Raw genomic sequence first — 9,206 nt, forward strand, 5'->3', positions numbered from 1 at the left:
GCTTGGCCTGCTGTGTTCATCCAGCTCTACACCTTATTCCTATTTTTTAGCTGGCTTTAAGATGGGGCCTACTTGCCCACTTTGAATATAAAAGATCCCATAATAACATATAAAAAGAGTAGAGCATTCATCCACAACAGCAAATATTTATCCCTCAAACAACATCACTAAAAAATTATGATCTGGTTATTTATTTCATTTCTTGATCTATGTAAATTTGGAACTACAAAACCTACAACAGTAGCATATTTCAAGAGTATTTCATGAGTTGCAAACTCTTTTAGATTCTCTTGAGGTTTCAAAAGGTGCTGTATAAATGCTTGGCTTTATTTTTCTATTACACCTGACAAGTTGCCCTTCATGGATAAAAACAACACATTTTTACTTTGGCCAAAATTGGGAAAGCATACTGCTTTAATCTAAGGAAACTATGGAAGGTGATGTTGCAGTTTTGAAACAAGTTACTGAAACTCATTCTGAGTTTTATTTACACTGCGGCCTTGTTAGCAGTTGCTGGACTCTTCTGTCTGTGAACAGAACAGTGGCAAAAAGCCTCCAGACACTAAAAAATCAATATCCCCTCTTTCTTTACAGAGAAGTTACAAAGAATTGGAAGATAGCTAGCTATTCTCACGTACCATTTGCCTATACATTGTTGCATCTAATCAGTGACAGAATCTGAACAATTAAGATGCCATTCGCCCTGTGTCTTCAGTGAAGTACCAAGGAGACTTGGAAGAAGATCAGAGATCATAAGGATTCAGAAGAAGCAAAATGACATCTCATTGAATCCTGTGGACTGGAGCTGCTTGACAGAGTTCCCCTACTTTTTTTTCTCCACTCATAGCATCTATTTTCTTCTTGTTTGTCTGTATCTGCCTGCATATGTGAAAAGAGGTTTAAGAAAGGTAGACGTTAAATGAAAGAGTTATAAGTTATAATTCATATTTTGTTTACCTATGTGTAGAACTGATTTATTTGTAACAAATGGTATCCCTGTGAAATATAGAATCCTGGTCAGTGTTATATGTGAACCTGAGTTCATCAGGCAGGAAAATTTAGAACTTTGAGTAATTTGATTAAAGCTTCATTTCTGTGATGACCCCAGGAGTAATGGGGCTTGAGTATTAGTACACTTTCCCAACTGGGTTGTGACACTAAACACAATAACCCTCAATGAAATCTGTACTTTTCTCACTGTGTCTGCTCCTTTAGCCTGTTTAAAAATTAGCCATGAAAATATTGCAACTTCACAGCCATAGAAATACTGATTAAACATAAATCCTCTGACCCATCCAGCTAAGACCTCCTAAAACTGATTCCCTATACATTCACACAATATATATACTGCACAGCCTAACCTACATAGGTAGGGCACACTCGTACTTTTGGGGCTGTAATATTTTGATTTGATTTATTATTGTCACATCTACCCAGGTACAGTGAAAAGTTTTTTTTTCTGTTGACTAAAGGCAGATCATACCATACAAAGTGCATTAGGGTAATAGAACAGAGTGAAGAATACAATGTTGTGGCTGCAATAAAGGTGCACAAAGAATAAGATCAGTGTTTAAATTTGAAATTTGAGAGGACCATTCAGGAGTCTGATAACAACAGGGAAGAAGCTGTCCTTGAATCAGTAAAGTGATGGAAGGTGTCATCAACAGTGCTATCAAGCAGCACCTGCTCAGCAATAACCTGCTCAATGACACTCGGTTTGGGTTCCACCAGGGCCACTCAACTCCTGGCCTCATAACAGACTTGGTTCAAACATGGACAAAAGAGCTGACTTCCAGAGGTGAGGTGAGAGTGATAACCCTTGACATCAAGGCTGCATTCGACCAAGTGTGGCATCAAGGAGCCCTAGCAAAACTGGAATCAATGGGTATCAGGGTCAAACTCTCTAGTGGGTAGAGTCATACCTGACACATAGGAAGATGGTCATGTTTGTTGGAGGTCAATCATCTCAGCTCCAGGAGATCTCTGCAGTGGCTCAGTGATTAGCACTGCTGCCTCACAGCACCAGGGACCTGGGTTCAATTCCACCCTCGGATGACTGTGTGGAGTTTTCACATACTCCCCATGTCTGCATGGTTTCTGCTGGGTGCTCCGGTTTCCTCCCGCAGTTCAAAGATGTGCAGGTTAGATGGATTGGCCATGCTAAATTGCCTGTAGTGTCCAGGGGTATGTAAATTAGTGGATTAGACATGGAAAATGCAGGGTTACAGTGAAAAGGTATGGGGATGGGTCTGGGTGGGATGCTTTTCGGAGGGGTGGTGTGGATTTGTTGGGCTGAATGGCCTATTTCCACACTGCAGGGATTCTATGATTCTATGGTAGTGTCCTTGGCCCAACCATCTTCAGCTGCTTCATCAATGATCTTCCCTCCATCAGAAGGTCAGAAGTGGGGATGTTCGCCAAAGATTGCACAAGTTCAGCACCATTCATGACTCCACAGATACTGAAGCAGTATGTGTGCAAATGCAACAAGATCTGTACAATATCCAAGCTTGGGCTGACAAGTGGCAAGTGACATTCGAGCCACACATATGCCAGGCTATGACCATCACCAATAAGAGACAATCTAACCACCACCCCTTGACATTCAATGGTGTTACCGTCACTGAATCCCTCACTATCAATATCCTGGGGATTGTCATTGACCAGAAACTCAACTGGACTCATCACATTAACACAGTGGCTATAAGAGCAGTTCAGAAGCTAGGAAAACTGCAGCAAGTAACTCACCTCCTGACTCCTCAAAGCTGTCTACCATCTACAAGGCACAAGTCAGGAGCATGATGGAATAGTCCCCATTTGCCTGGATGAGTTCAGCCCCAACAACACTCAAGAAGCATGACACCATCCAGGACAAAGCAGCCGCTTGATTGGCTCTGCATCCACAAATATCTACTCCTTCCACCACTGATGCTCAGTAGCAGCGGTGCATACTATCTACAAGATGCACTGCAGAAATTCGCCAAAGATCTTCTGACAGCACCTTGCAAACCCATGAGCACTTCCATCTAGAAGGACAAGGGCAGCAGACATATGGGAACACCACCACCTTCACGTTTGCCTCCAAGCCACTCACCATCCTGACTTGGAAATATATCGCCATTCCTTCACTGTCACTGGAACAAAATCCTGGAATTCTCTCCCTAATAGTATTGTGGGTCAACCAACAGCAGGTGGACTGCTGCGGTTCAGGAAGGCAGCTCACCACCACCTTCTCAAGGGGCAACTAGGGATGGGCGAGAAATGCTGGCCAGCCAGCGATGGCTATATCCAACAAAATAAATAATTTTTTTTTAAATTATCATTTTCCAGAGAAAACCTGATCAAGCTGAAGGCAAACTTAAATTAGGTACAATCAAAATTCAACTTTGGAAACAAAAATAATTTGCCTATTCCAAGATGTAGACACTGGATTTTTGTCTGACCTTTGTACAAGATTGAAATTACATGGAATTGTGTGGCAACTACCAATGTTCTTATAAGCAGAGAGAAGTTAATGCAGATTGTTTTTATAACATTAGATAACTGATAAATTTTCATTAGATTCTAAATTGTTTCTCCTGCTCAGGAGTTGATCAGAGTCGTTGTCATTGCAGAGCACTCCTGACCCAGACAACTGGTCGTGATTGAAAAAAATAATCCATAGATTGTCTCTGGTGCAGAAAATCCAGCAGTTCTACTCCACAGCTGACAAGCCAACAGTTCTTCATAAGGTATTTTTAAGCCTTTTTTAAAAAATATTTTAAATTTTGTTTTGTAGCTCCCAAAATAGTTAGTATTTTGAGCATTTTTTTCAAAAGGCTCTTCAGGTAACAAAATTTGCCAACCACAGTCCAGCAAAATAATAATACATTATCAGATTAAATACTTATTTCATTTGTAAAACTTTGTAGAGCTCAAATATTCTGCAGTGTTTAGAAATGTAATAACTTTTGTTATGACTCACTGGGACAGAGCACTGAAAATCAAGCCCCACTATTCTTGGAGACATCACAAATGTGAAAAAATGTAGTCAAGCTATTCAAAATCTTCAACATGCCCGATTGATGCATTCAGGTTAAAAGGAAACATTCACCAGGTTTCTGTACTTAACAGGAAATGACACTTTAGTGCAAACAAGTTGTCTTTGACCAATGGCAATTGGGAAATATGAATTGCTAACTTACAACTCTCTGTAACTTAAAAGTCTATCACTTCTTAAACTCCCCCTTTCACAAACAGACAGACACACAAAGATAGACAAGACATAGGTATTAAGTGGGGAAGGGAAAAAGTCATGGAAACACAGTTCAAAAGCTCCAGTTCTAACCACAGGAGTTAATGAGTTGTTTTCATTCTCTTGTTTTCAATTTGTTGATGTTAACAGAAGTTTATTGGCACATCAATGTCCAGTTTTTCACTCATTTATTAAGAATTCGACACTTCAATGTCCTTGAACGCATTTTAATTTTCTGACAACAGAGGATCTGTCGATAAAAGTGAGATGAAACCAGTTAGTTGTTACTGGAGACTTTATTTCCCACAGGAGAGAGGTTTTTTGATACCTTTTTCCTCACAGTGGTGGTTCTCTGCTGCATTGGTTCCATGTGAGGCATCATCACCTGGTCAATATCATACTGAATTATCAGCCTAAATTGTCTGCTGAGATCCTGAGATGCGCAGCAGCAAAAACTATAAAACTATCTTTCTTAGAAACATCTTCATTACAGATTATAGATAAGGCAGCCTTCCATGGGCTTGTTTCCAACATATTCTCCAGAGGTTCATCTTGAAGGTTCCTGAAACCCAGCATGAATACAGGAGTGAAATAGAAACTGTCGAGTCTTTTCTCAAGTTATATTGTTTTAACCATTGCTAATAATGAACAAAAGGAAGAGAGCCAACACTTAAGGAAATGCAATTTCTGCTAGTACGTCAGAAATAACATATCACATCTGCTGAACTGATTGCCTTACTTCCAAATATTGATACATATCAGCAAGTCAACTTAAATCCACCTGTACCGAAGGGTTTCCTTTTATTCATACTGTATACAGGGCAGCTGTCTATGACACGTTTGTATTTAGATAATTTCAGAGAGCTTTGTTTTGTTACATCCGTCCCAGCATGACTCCAAGTTTATTTCCACTGACTTTAGTGCATTTGCTCTGTGGTGACACTGCCAAGCTACCCAGGAACTGCAACACAACAGAAGAATTCTCAGCTCCAGCAATAAACGCAAGTGGCCTGTGAGTATCTGAAGAATTCACTGCAGGGGCTGATTAGCAGCCAGTGAAAACAAAGATCTCAAGCTGAGATCTGAGTACTTCTTGTATAATGATGATTATTAATCATCTTGAGCTTTTCTCAGCAGTCCAGACGCTTCACTGACTGTAATCAGCGCAGCACTTTGACACTCAGTAATGAGCTTCATACACAGACTTGTCTCCTTCAATAACCCACAGAACTATTTGTAGGCAGCTTTTGGATAAGGGCAGAAGGTTAAGGGGAGGAAAGACATCAAGAATTACTGCTTCTGATCACGATCCACTGACTGGAGTTGAGAAAGGTTTGTGTGTTGACATCAAGAAGGATAAGATTTAGTCTGACGCACAATCTACTAAGGCCAAATACCCCACCGATACACATGTCTGAATTTTCCTGTCATCTAGCTTGTTCGGCGACTTTAGTATGATAGGAGGCTGAATATTAATGAGGCAAGTTGTGGCATTAACAAAGCATTTCACAAACTTTAATCCCCATCGATTGGCATCTCGCCTAGTGAGGTTTGTGCCATGCTGCTTACAAGAAGTATAAATGATGAGTAAGATGATCTCAACGTTAAGATGGGCCTTGCTACACTTGTCACCTGATTCTGCCACACATCTCGTCATCACCCACGCCACTGTGACCTCTAAGATTCCGTCTGTAAAATTGAGTGCGATGGGCAAATAAGTAAATACCACCCTTCCCCTCCCTCTTCTCTTAATTTTGGAGTTTTCTGGATGCTGTATTTTTAAAACCTATGATTAAGATATGGGCACAGCAAGCATGGCTGACATTTATTGTCATTCCCAGGTTCTCTTGGCAAGGTGATGATAAGCCTGCTCCCTGAATCGTTGCTCTCCGTCTGGTGGAGATTCTCCTGCATTATTACTAATTGGGGTTTCCAAGAATCTAACCCAGCAACAATGAAGAAATTGTGACATATGTCCAATCAAAATGATGTGTGACTTGATGAGGAACTTGATATTGTTCCCATAACTTGCTGCCTTGGCTTTATCGTTCCAGATGGTGGAGGTTGTGGGTTTGGGGGCAATGTTACTTGAACTATATGCTGTAGCTTGTTGCTCGCTATCTGGGTGGAACAGGAGCTAAACAGGAGGTTGCACCAACATCAGATGTTTTTGAGCCACATCCTAACTAAATGCTATGGGTTTCATTACCTTTTATGGAAACTATAGAGAAATTGAGAAAGTGTGAGTTTGCTGAAAAGAATGCGGCAGTTGAAAATGACATTTTTATATTATATGCTTTTAAAATTAAGGTGAATATGGTCATTATTCAGGTTGTTTTTGCTGAGTTGCTGATGTAAAACCCAAAAAGCATAATCCATAACATCATCGCCTAGATTTTCTGAGCAGTGAAAATCTCACACAGATTGCCCCATGGTGTAGAGCAACTAGGGGAAGACGAACCACAGCCTATTTGTCACAGCAGCATTCTGAAAATTAAAGGTCCACAATCACAGACAGCCACTTTAACAGCTCCTGTGAAACTGTAAGTACTTAAGGAAAATGTGAGACACAGGTGCTTGGAGGGGAATGTGCTGGGGGGGTGGGTAACACTAGGAGCAGGAGTAGGCCATCAGCCCTTAGTTCATGCTCCATCATTCAATATGCTCATGACTGATCCTTTAAATCAATAGATATTCCCACTTTCTACCTATTCCCCCAATACCTTTAAAATCTAAACATTTATTTATTTATTTCTTGAATATATTCAGTGACCAGGCCTCCATAGCATTCCATAGAGAATTCCATAAGTTCATTACCCTTTGATTGAAGAAATTTTTCCTTATCTCACTCCTAAATGGTCCACCCTATATCCTGAGACTGTGTCTTCTGGTATTGGCCCCCCAACCAGGGAAAGCATTCTGCTTACATCTGATCTGTCCAGCACTGTTAGCATTGTACACAGTTCAGTCAGAACCCCTCTCATTTTTCTGAGCTCTAGTAAATACAGGCCCAGTCAAAGCAGTATCTCCTCATAGAACAGTCCTGCCATTCCCACTACCAGCCTCGTGAGCCTCTGCTACACTAGGGAGGCCAAAACTGCACACAGCACTCCAGATGTGGCCTTACCAAGGCCATTTACAACCACAGTAAGATATCCCTACTCTGAACTCAAATCTCCTTGCAATGAATGCCAGTATACCATTTGCCTTCCTAATTGTTGGCTGAACTGGCCTGTATACTTTCATTGACTGGTGTACAAGAATACCCAGATCCCATTTTACATCCACACTTCCCAATATATCACTATTTAAATAATACTCTTCCTTTCAGTTTTTCATACCGAAATGTATAAGTTCACATTCAGCCACATTGTACTGCATCTGCCATGTGATTGCCCACACATTCAACTTGTCCAAATCATTTCGAAGACTTCTCTTCAAAAACCCACCCAGTTCATGTCATCAACAAATTTGGAAGTGTTACAGTTGGTTCTCTCATCCAGTTCATTTATATATTACGTGAATAATTGGGGCCCAAGCACTGATTTGTGTGATACCCCAGTAGTCACTGCTTGCTGCTCAGAAAAAGACCCATTTCTTCCTATTGTCTGTTTCCTGTCTGTCAACCAAATCTTGATCCATGCCAATATATTATTCCCTATTCCATAGACTTTAACTTTGCCCATTAACTTCATATGGGGGGTCATTATCAAAAATCTTCTGAAAATCCAAATACAGCCACCAGTTCTCCCTTATCTATACTCATAGTTACATCCTTAAAAGGCAAATTTGTTAATTTAAACTAATTTACAGTTAATTTGTCAAGCATGATTCGCCTTTTATAAACGCATGCTGGTTCCAATCCCAATAATGCTTTCCAATTTTCCACTTCTGTTTGTTATATATATAAATGATTTAGCTGAGAATATAGAAAGCATGTTTAGTAAGTGACACCAAGATCGGTGGTATAGTGGACAATGAAGAAGGTTATCTAAGATTACAAAGAGATCTTGATCAATTAGGTCAGTGGGCTGAAGAGTATCAGATTGAGTTTAACTTGGATATATGCAAGGTATTGCATCTTGGTAAAACAGAAAAAGGCAAGGATTATGCAATTAAAACCAGGGCCTTGGGTATTGTTGTAAAACAGAGAGACCAAGGGGTGCAGATCCCTTGTTTGAAGTTTGCATCACATATAGACAGGGTGGTTAAGAAGCCGTTTAACATGCTTGCCTTCATTGCTCAGACCTTTGAGTATCAGAGTTGGGACATTATGTTAAAGTTGTACAGGATGTTGGTTAGGTCACTTCTGGAGTACTGTGTCCAGTTCTGGTCTCCCTGTTAAAGGAAGGATATGATTAGCTAGAGAGGGTTCAGAAGAAATTTACCAGGATATTGCCAAGAACAGAGGGCTTGAGTTAAAAGGAGAGGTCGGATTGGCTAGGATGTTTTCACAGGAGAGCAGAAGGTGACCTTATAGAGGGTTACAAAATAATGAGGGGTATAGATAAGGTGAATGGCAGGTGTCTTTTCCCTAGGTGGGGGATTTCAAGATAAAGGGGCATATTTTTAAGGTGGCAGGAGAAAGATTTAAAAAAGATATGAGGGACAATTTATTTATACAGACAGGTTCTTGCGTGGAATCAACTTCCAGATGAAATGATGGATGAAGGTACAGCTGCAAGGTTTAAAAGACATTTAGATAAGTACATGAATAAGAAATGTTCGGAGGGATATGGACCAAATGCAGGCAGGTGGAACTAGTTTAGTTTGGGATTATGGACAGCATGGATTGGTTTGACCAAAGGGTCTGTTTCTGTGCTCTATGATTCTAAATGCTCTGTCATCGCACCTTTATAATAGGCTCTCGTGTTTTCCCAACTAATGATGTTTAATTAACTGATCTATAACTGATCTGTGATTCTCTTTTTTTCCTCTTCTCCCCAACCCCCTTTTTAAATAGTGGGGTTAC

This window comes from Rhincodon typus, chromosome 27, assembly GCF_021869965.1.
Source record: "Rhincodon typus isolate 14 chromosome 27, sRhiTyp1.1, whole genome shotgun sequence".
NCBI classification, from domain to species: domain Eukaryota; kingdom Metazoa; phylum Chordata; class Chondrichthyes; order Orectolobiformes; family Rhincodontidae; genus Rhincodon; species Rhincodon typus.